Raw genomic sequence first — 10,664 nt, forward strand, 5'->3', positions numbered from 1 at the left:
GACCTCTACACTACACGATATGACTTATTTCACTTCCCTCTGTGGTTAACCCTTTCAGTAGCAGGACGCGTTTCCATATTTATTCTAGTTACTATTTGGTGATTTTGTACAGCTTCAGAAACTTACATTGGGATTAGAATAGTGAAGATTCTGGCCATTAATCTTCTGACCTCCATAGACCCTTCCTAATGTAAATAAAATCACCTAATCACATCCAAAACTCAAGGTAAAAGGTGTCCCAGTACTGAAACAGTTAACTTTACCACGTGGAGAATTATCACAGTTCCCTCCTTCCCTTCCCAACCACACTTCCCTCACGTCGCCTCCCCCTTTCCGAACCACCAGACAGGCAGCAGAAGAAAAGGCTACCCATTCATTCCTCTAGGCGTAGGGACGAACAAACCCCGCCTGCAGGTACTTATGGGAGGAGGGACTAGAGAAAGGAGGGTGTTTACTTTCAATGCAGTGGTGGTTAAATATTTTTCCCCTTCTTTTCTTTCTTTTTTTTCTCCTTTTTTTAAGAGTAAACATTTTTTTTTTTTTATTGTGGAAAGGAAAATGTGTATTGTTTTTTTTTTTTATCTCCCTCCTCTTCTACTTCTTTCTTATTCATTCTCCTTATCCTCCTCCTTCTTCTTCTTCTTCTTCTTCTTCTTCTTCTTCTTCTTTTTCTTTTTCTTTTTCTTTTTCTTCTTCTTTTCTTCTTCTTCTTCTTCTTCTTCTTCTTCTTCTTCTTCTTCTTCTTCTTCTTCTTCTTCTTCTTCTTCTTCTTCTTCTTCTTCTTCTTCTTCTCCTTCTCCTCCTTCTCCTTCTCATCCTCCTCCTCCTCCTCCTCCTGTTCTTCTTCTTCTTCTTCTTCTTCTTCTTCTTCTTCTTCTTCTTCTTCTTCTTCTTCTTCTTCTTCTTCTTCTTCTTCTTCTTCTTCTTCTTCTTCTTCTTCTTCTTCCCTCCTCCTCCTCCTCCTCCTCCTCCTCCTCCTCCTCCTCCTCCTCCTCCTCCTCCTCCTCCTCCTCCTCCTCCTCCTCCTCCTCCTCCTCCTCCTCCTCATCTTCTTCTTCTCTTTTCTTTTCTCCATCTTCTTCTTCCTCCTCCTCCAGCAGCAGGTACACGGGGAAAATATGCATCAGAAAATCATTACCTTCAGCCACTTTCTCATCGCCCCAAAACCTGAGTGACGTTTTAGTATGGCGAGGAAAGATTCTTCATTATTGTTTTCTTTACTGTGTGAGTGTGTGAGTTAGTTTGTTTTTTATCCACGAGAGAGAGAGAGAGAGAGAGAGAGAGAGAGAGAGAGAGAGAGAGAGAGAGAGAGAGAGAGAGAGAGAGAGAGAGAGAGAGAGAGAAGCACATCACAACACCAACCTCCTCTCTGTCCAACACTCCACACCAAAAAAAAAAAAAAAAAAATCAAATCAAATCAAATACACTAAACGATAACATTTTTGAAAACCTTTTATTATGATGTCAAAAGCCCATTACTAACCACGCATTACCTCCCCATTAACCCCTTAACCTATTGCTCCCTCGTGGCGCGGCTGTGTGGCAGGAGTGGACCGTACGTGGGGAAGTGAGGGGAGAAGGAAGAGGATTGATGATGGGACGGAAGAGCAGAGGGGAGGGGAAGAGGAGGGAAGTGGAGAGGGAGGGAGGGGAGTTAAGGGGAAGAGAGGGGAAGGTAATCAGACCTGTGTGACGTGATCAAGGAGACAGACACGCGAGGGCTTGATGTGAGGAAGAGAGAGAGAGAGAGAGAGAGAGAGAGAGAGAGAGAGAGAGAGAGAGAGAGAGAGAGAGAGAGAGAGAGAGAGAGAGAGAGAGAGAGAGAGTTGCGTAATATACTAAATAAATAGAAAAAAAAACACATAGTGCTTAGAAAAAGACAAACAGACAAACAGACAGACAGACAGATAGACAGACAGACAGACAGACAGACAGACAGACAGAAAGCCGGAGGGGAAAGTGTAACCGAGAAAAATAAACACACACAGATAGACATACAAAACAGGAATAAGAGAGAGAGAGAGAGAGAGAGAGAGAGAGAGAGAGAGAGAGAGAGAGAGAGAGAGAGAGAGAGAGAGAGAGGACACTTCCGGTTCCCTCCCTTCCGTTTGTGATATAAAGAACCTTGTTGCCTCTTCCGGTCTGCTGGGAAGTGGTGGTGGTGGTGGTGGTGGTGGCGGTGGCGGTGGTAGTGGTTGTAGTGGTAGTAGTGGTGGTAGTGGTGATGGTGGTGGCAGCAGGAATAGCAGTAATGATGGTGGTAATTCTTTTCTCTTTTTTTTTTTACCAGTAGCTCTTGCATTGTGGCGCTTTCCCACGGGGTTCAGATGCCTTTTTGTTTGGTAATGAGAATAATGACAACAATGGCAACACCAACAGTAATAACAACAACAAAATCATAATAATACTAACACTGGTAATGATAACGATAATCCTACGTCTCTTACTACTCGTTGGGTTGGGTCACTTCTCCCTGTGTGTACTAAAAAGTGACACATAAAAGGTGGACAGAACACTTTACTATACTCTTCCCTAATTGTTAACCACTCTGGGATTTTTATTGATACTTTCCAGTCACTTCTAACAAATCTTCAGGCTAAAAACTGCTCTTACTATTCGCTGGGTCAATAGAGTATAGCGTCACCTCTTCCTGTGTGTACTAAAAGATGCACAAGACACTTTACCATACTCTTCCATAATCATTAACCACTCTGGGACTTTTGTTGATACTTTTACAGCGATCTCTAAGCATTCTACTGGCTAAAAACTGCTAAATCGACGCTCCGCAAGATAAAAACTGCCAAATCGACATTCCACAGGCTAAAAACTATTCAATAAAGAGAGAGAGAGAGAGAGAGAGAGAGAGAGAGAGAGAGAGAGAGAGAGAGAGAGAGCTATTGTTAGGGAGGGTGGATGGACAAACGTGTTTGCGAGGCAGAGAGAGAGAGAGAGAGAGAGAGAGAGAGAGAGAGAGAGAGAGAGAGAGAGAGAGAGAGAGAGAGAGAGAGAAAAGTGAAAGCATTGATAGTCTGAAGAGAAAATTGAAAAAGGAGAGACAGACAGGGAACAAATGGAAAGAGGGAGAGGAAAGGATGACAAACAGACACACACAGACATACACACACACAGACAGACAGACAGACACAGACATGGGCAAAGGAGACACATGCCAACACTAACAGAGAGAGAGAGAGAGAGAGAGAGAGAGAGAGAGAGAGAGAGAGAGAGAGAGAGAGAGAGAGAGAATGCATGGAGGGATCATTAGGGTCGAGGTTAAGGTTAAAAGGAGGGAGAGAGGAGGTCAGGGAGAAGAAAGAAGAGAGGAGGGAGAATAGGAAGGTAAGGTAAGGTAAAAGGGGAGGAGAATGGGAGGAGACCAGCTATGTGGGGGGAGGGGAAGTGGAAATGGGAAGATAGGAATAGGAAAAAGGGAAGTGAACCAGTGTAGGGAGGAGGAGGAGTAGAGGGAAAGCGGAGAGGAGAGGGCTAGGAGTAGTGGGAAGGGGTGTTTGTAGGAGAGGGAGTAGTGAGGGAGGAGGGGGAAAAGGGAGGGGAATAGTAAAGAAACAGGAAGGGAGGCGGGAGAGGGAAAGGGAGTCAGTAGTAGTGGTGGGGGGATGTTAGTATGGTCAGGTGTATGGGGAGGAGTAGGGAAGGGGGGTGTAGGGTCATGCCAGCCAGCCAGCCAGCCGTCAGCCCCCCAGCAGGAGAAGTGGCGAGGGTCATGCAGTCGTGTTTGATGGTGTGTGGCGGCGGGGTCTCGGGTCTCCACGCCTGGCTCTGGCAGTAAGCCCGGGGTGCCTTTCACACGACTCCTGACGCTGCTCTTCTGTTTTTGACACCCCACGAAATCAGTGCCGTCTTTCCCTCTCTCTCTCTCTCTCTCTCTCTCCCTCGTGTCGTCCCCTTCGTCCTCGCCCCCTCGACCTTCCCCACGTCAATTGCCACTGTCTCCAGGCCTTCGAGGAGTCGCCGGCCCGATCGCTACTAATGGATGTGTTCTCAGTGCCCCTCAGGATGCATCACCTCGCTGCCTTGGTTAGTTCTCGCAGTACGGAGTGAATGGATGGGAGAGTGGATAGGTGGAGAGATGAAACGGGGATATAGTAAGATGTGAACTTGTTGTATGTAGTATGTGTATGATTTGTGTGTTTTGGTTATTTTTTTCGTGGAGGTGCTTATTTTCGTCTGACAAGATTTGCCTTCTCTGTAGCCTTTGAATATTTGTCTTGACGAGAGACTAAAGCATTTAAACACGAGCCTCATTCCATCTACATCTCTTGAAGCCTTCCTGTACTTACTCAGTGAAGACTCGAGCTTTGTACAGGCTCTATAGAAAACAAGAGGAGCTCAGTGCCTTCTGGGTTTAAGTTAGAGTGCTGCCTGATACTGCTACACGTCTCACTGATACAAAGAGGTCACTCACTTTGCTGCCACGAGTTACGAATGTTAAGTAGATTTGTTATAAAGCATTCCTCAGGACTCCTATCCCCAAGATCCTATTGTGCTACTCTTCCTCCTCCTCCTCCTCCTTGTCTCCTGTCACCATTAGCCCCATAAAAGCAGCTGATTCCTTGGGTACATTGCTTTTCTTTTCATAATAACAGATTTCATACTTCCGTCCTCCGTCTTTGCTTCCTTGTGTGTCCTGTCTTTTTCTCCCTTTCGTTCCCTCGATCCTTCTTTAAATTGGTTTGGTCTTTCACTTTCTTTTTTGGGGAGGAGTGATTTCTTCCTTACTTTTCTTTCTTTTTCTTTCCTTTTCTTTCTTTCCTTTTTTTCTCTCATTCTGTCTCTTTCCTTACTGTCTTTCTTTTTTTTTCCCCATATTTCAGCAATCACATTTTTCTGACACTTCTTGTATCCTAAAACCAAGAAAGCAATCAGACGAACACATATTGACATACAAAAAATCCATCCTTGCCAGTATTCTTGTATTTTTCCCCTATAACATCATTTCTTAATATAACCAATGATAATGAAGGGAAGAATGGCTAAGAGGACGAGGGGCGGTGCTAGGAGATGACGCTGGTGTTGTGCTGTAGATGGAAACAAGTGTTAAGTTCCTCTTGATTAACTTTCTTGATGCTCGCGTAGTCCCCGTGTCTAATAAGGGAAAAACTCATTAACAACTCCGAAATGAGTGTTGTGGGTGTTCGCGCGTGTGCGGCAGCGATAACCCAGCCAGGAATGACGGTGATCTTATCTTAACCCACCCTCCACTTCCATCCTCGTCATCGCTATCGTCCTGTTCCTCCTCCTTCTATCTCTTCTAGTTCATCTTCATCTTATTCTTCTTTCTCTCATCTTCTCTCTGCCGTGCTTGTATTCCTCTTCTTTCTATCTCTTCTTGTCCTTCTTCATCTTCTATTTCTCTCTCTCTCTCTCTCTCTCTCTCTCTCTCTCTCTCTCTCTCTCTCTCTCTCTCTCTCTGCTGTGCTTGTATTCTTCATCCTTCTACCTCTTCTAGTTCTTCTTCATCTTAATCTATTTTTATTTTCTCTCTCTCTCATCTTCTCTCTTCCGTGCTTGTATTTCTCTTCCTTCTCCCTTTGGCTTGTCACTTTCTTCACCCTTCCCTCTGGTTGTTTAATTGACTGATCGGACAATTGGTAGCACTTAGTTTGGTCTATCTATCTATCTGTCTGTCTGTCTGCGTGTCTGTCTGTCTGTCGGTCTGTCAGTCTGTTTGGTCATCCTTGGAATTAGTTCTTGTAATCTGAGAAAAGCGGTGGTGAGGAAGGAGGAGGAAAGAGGAAGAGGAGGAGGAGGAGGAGGAGGAGGAGGAGGAGGAGGAGGAGGAGGAGGAGGAGGAGGACTAGGAGCTGGGAAAGGAAAAGGAAGAAGAGGAAGAGGGAAGATGAAGAAGAGGAGTAGGAAAGAGGAGAAAGAGGAAGAAGAGGAGGAGGAGAAAGAGAAAGACTGAAAAAGAGAAGAACTAGGCGCTGGAAAAGGAGGAGAAGGAGGAAAAGGAAGAGAGAGAGAGAGAGAGAGATGAAGAGGAGGAGGAGGAGGTGGTGGTGGTGGTGGTGGTGATGGTGGTGATTGGGAAAAAGAAATGAAGGGGGGGGGAAGTAGAAGGGAGGCAAATAAAAGTGAGGTGAGGAGCACTTTAATAACGTCACAGTTACGTCATAACCTCGATAAAATCATTCCAAGTTCCTTTTTTTCTTTTTTTATTCCACTTTCTTTCACTAATTTCCATTTTTTTTTCCTGAACTTTTATTTTCTCTCTTTTCAACCAAACTTTTCTTCTTTCACTTTCCACTGTATTAAATTTTCTCCAACTTTGTTTTCTTGACTTAAAATCTTCATCTTATTCTATTCTCTCTCTCTCTCTCTCTCTCTCTCTCTCTCTCTCTCTCTCTCTCTCTCTCTCTCTCTCTCTCTCTCTCTCTCTCTGGTCCCACCATGGAGGGAGAAGTATTGATTATTGTCAATGGTGATATTGTGTAGAGAGGAGGGAGAGAGGGAGGGAGGAAGGGAGGGAGGAAGGAAGGAAAGAGGGAAGTAGGGGAAGGCAAGGAGGGAGAAAGGGCAAGTAGGTGAGGGGTGGAGAGAGAGAGAGAGAGAGAGAGAGAGAGAGAGAGAGAGAGAGAGAGAGAGAGAGAGAGAGAGAGATTTGTACGACTTATATATGTATCTGTGTATCTATTTATCCAGCTGTCTGTCTATTTACTGTCTCATTTACCACATCTATTCATCCTCTATGTATCATCTGTCACCTCTCACTTTAACCCGCCTTGATCTGCTCACACACACTTTTATCCAAATTACCCACTACAAACCTACCTGCCCTATCTTCTCATCCACCTACAGTATGCTTATCAGTTTTCTTCACACAACCTATCCTATTTTGCCTTTCCACGAACCGTCTCTGTCCTTGTCCAAAAAAAAAAGAACAACTGTATTCAATTCCAACGCAGATCGCTTTTCTTGATAAGTTCTGAGCTTGGTGTACGATCAGATTGCATTAAAGACTGAGCTTGGTGTACGATCAGATTGTTTTAAAGAGATTTGGATTATGTTTTCCTTTATATCTTTCACTGTTACACGTAGTCTCTTGTAGTACACAGAAGGAACATTTTTTTTTCTCTCTCTCTCTGGTTTTTAGGTGAGATACAAGGTAGAAATTTGTCGAACCTTACTGTGTGTTATTGTTTCTTTCCCCAAATAGACTCATAGAGATTGAAAACATGATCTATGACTTAGTAAAGAAAAAAGAGGTATCAGTGCATAGGAAGTCCAATGAATACCACAATAATTCAATCAGCTGCTGGTTTTATTACTGTGGTTTTATTTCATTCGTACTGTCGAAATGTTTCCCACACTTTTTTTATTTATTTATTTTTTCAGCCATAGTGTCCAGCCGTGCGTGTTAATACTGAAGGGGAAAGAGATGGGAAAGACTTCAGTACCATAACGCGTTTCCTTACTTACACTTGTGATTTTTACAGCTTAAGAAACTCATGTGGGGATTAAAATAGTGAAGACTCTGGCCATAAATCTTCTGATCTCAATAGACCCTCCTAATGTAAATGAAATAGTCTAATCGTACACAAATCTGAAGGTAAAAATGTGTTCCAGTATTGAAAGGGTTAATGGGACTGTTAAAGAAGAGGAGGAGGATGAAATAATACAAGGGAGAGAGGGCATGCAATGAAAGGAAAGAGAAACCAAATAAGAAAAGAAAGGATATTTCGAGGGAAGACATTAAGGGGACTGATAAAAAAGAGGAGGAGAATGAAAAATGTGAAGGAGAGAAGGCGTGGAATTAAAGGAAGAGGAACTAAAATAAGAAAAAGAAAAGAAAATATATGCAGCATCTTACCGTGAATATATTAATAGAAAATGATGAAAAAAGAGGGGAGAACGAGGAGAAAGAAAATGAACGGAGGAAAAAGAGAAAGACCGCTAAAGATTTTCACCATCATCTTTCCGCCACTATACACAGAGATTGAAAAGAAGAAAAGAAGAAAAATTAAGAAAAGAAAAATAAAAGAAGAAAGTAGAGATTTAGATATTGAAAATGTACCAACCATATAAGAAGAAGAAGAAGAAGATGAAGAAAAAAAAAAAAATCCCTTCTCCCCCAACACCTCGACTCTTCCCTGCGCTTCGTGAACTTCCCCCCCTGACCAGGCTGCCAGATCGTGACGTCACCAGCTAAGCCCCGCCCTCCTATTTTTTCCACCAATTAGAAGCGAGCAAAACGAAGGTGACGTGTGGGCCGCACTTGCCTAATGTACTTCTCTTAGCGCTTATAATGAGATGGAGAGAGAGAGAGAGAGAGAGAGAGAGAGAGAGAGAGAGAGAGAGAGAGAGAGAGAGAGCATTGTATCCGAAAGATTTATTGCATCCGTACCTGTAGAAACATTAAAAGAGATTAAGATCAAGATAAATTCAATACGAGATTCACTAATGTTCATGTTCCCTCTTATTTTCTTTGTCGGTCAGTGAGGGAAGCTTTAGTAGTAGTAGTAGTAGTAGTAGTTGTTGTTGTTGTTGTAGCAGTAGTAGTAGTAGTATATAGTAGCAGTGGTGGTGGTGACGGTGGTGGTAGGAGGAGGAGGAGTAATAGTAGTAGTAGTAGTAGTAGTAGTAGTAGTAGTGGTGGTGGTGGTAGTAGTAGTAGTAGGAGGAGGAGGAGGAGTAATAGTAGTAGTAGTAGTAGTAGTAGTAGTAGTAGTAGTAGTAGTAGTAGTAGTAGTAGTAGTAGTAGTAGTGTAATAGTAGTAGTAGTAGAAGTAGCAGTAGTAGTGGTAGTAGTAGGAGTAGTAGTATAGTAATAGTAGTAATAGTAGTAGAAGCAGCAGCAGTAGTAGTAGTAGTAGTAGCAGTAGTAGTAGTAAAAGAGACAATAGTAATGCATGTCTGGTACGTCTGGTTGAACTGTGTGTATGTGTCAATGTGTCTTACTGTACGTGTGTCAGTCTGCCTACATGTACATCTCCATCTCTCATCTCCTCCAGTTTCCTCCTATCTCCAATCTCCTTCGCTCACTTCCTCATTCTGCTTTACTTTCCTTCACTGTGTCTCTGTTTCTATTTATCTATTTCTGGTATTTATTTATCTATTCGTGCATATCTATCAGTGTAATTACGTGTGTTATCTTTCCTTCCTCTCTTTCTCATTCCTTCACTCTCCTTTGCTCTGTTTCATGTGTCTCTATCTATATTTTTATTTATACCATGTGGGCTTTTCACGGGAATTTATGGGCTAAAGGGGATACTTTTTTTGGGGGTACCTCCTATCTCAAAGCCCACCCGCTAGGAAACCGTTGCCCCGAGTGAGGAAGCCCAACCTACACTCGGACCGTGGACGCTTGGAGACCCCTCGGACCCCAAAGCACGCATGGTTCCACTGTACCACGACGCCCCTTCTCTTAATTTATTTATCTATTCGTTCTTCTATCTACTTGTCTTTTCTCTCCGTCCATTTACGTATCACCTGTCCATCGGTATATAGATAGGAAGGTTAATTGACAGACAGGTAAGCTAGACAAAGACACTTCCTGCTCATTTGTAATCTGTAAATGTATTTGTCTGATAATGTTTAATACCTTATCTTTTATATTCACGAGGAAACTTACGCACACACACACACACACACACACACACACACACACACACACACACACACACACACACACACACACACACACACACACACACACGTGTCAACGAGGAGTGTGCATAGTTTTAAAGGAAAGTTGGATGTGTATAGATATGGAGACGGGACCACACTAGTATGATACCCAGGCCCTGTAAAAATTACAACTAGGTGAATACAACTAGGTGAATACGCACCTCTTCAACTCCATCTCGCCAAAAAAAAAAATCAAATCAGTCTCTCTCTCTCTCTCTCTCTCTCTCTCTCTCTCTCTCTCTCTCTCTCTCTCTCTCTCTCTCTCTCTCTCTCTCTCTCTCTCTCTCTCTCTCTCTCTCTCTCTCTCTCTCTCTCTATCCCTCTTTCTTCTTTATTTCCTTCATCCTGAGTTTTGTTTTTATTTAATCTTTTTTCCTGTGACTATAATTCCTTCCTCTTTTCTTGTCCCATCTCCACACACACACACACACACACACACACACACACACACACACACACACACACACACACACACACACACACACACACACACACACGCACACCTAAACACCTAGACAAGCCATACGTATGATGAGGAGTGAAAACAAAGCACTGACTGCCTCCCGAGATCTTCATTACGTTAAAAGGCTTCATCTCTGCATAAACACTGACATCACCTTCAAATACAATATACTGAATGACAGAACAGCGACACTCACTTACCTACGTGGATCAGAGGGAGAGGAGAGAGAGAAAGAGAGAGAGGGGACTTACTTTTTTTCATTGCCTAGTGAAAGATGAGAAGATATTTAGGGAAATGCTACGGATTAAGTGTGAGGAAAGAAGGTGCAATAAAAGTGTCATTCAGCTGAGGAGGAAAGTCACAAATATTGCCTTTCATGCTGATGGCGAAGTAGATGAGAGAGAGAGAGAGAGAGAGAGAGAGAGAGAGAGAGAGAGAGAGAGAGAGAGAGAGAGAGAGAGAGAGAGAGAGAGAGAGAGAGAGAGAGAGAGAGATATTCGATCAGTTATAGATAGACAAACAGAAAGGCAGAGATTCAAAGAAACCAACACAC

This window comes from Portunus trituberculatus, chromosome 40 (genome assembly GCF_017591435.1).
Source record: "Portunus trituberculatus isolate SZX2019 chromosome 40, ASM1759143v1, whole genome shotgun sequence".
Lineage (NCBI taxonomy): Eukaryota > Metazoa > Arthropoda > Malacostraca > Decapoda > Portunidae > Portunus > Portunus trituberculatus.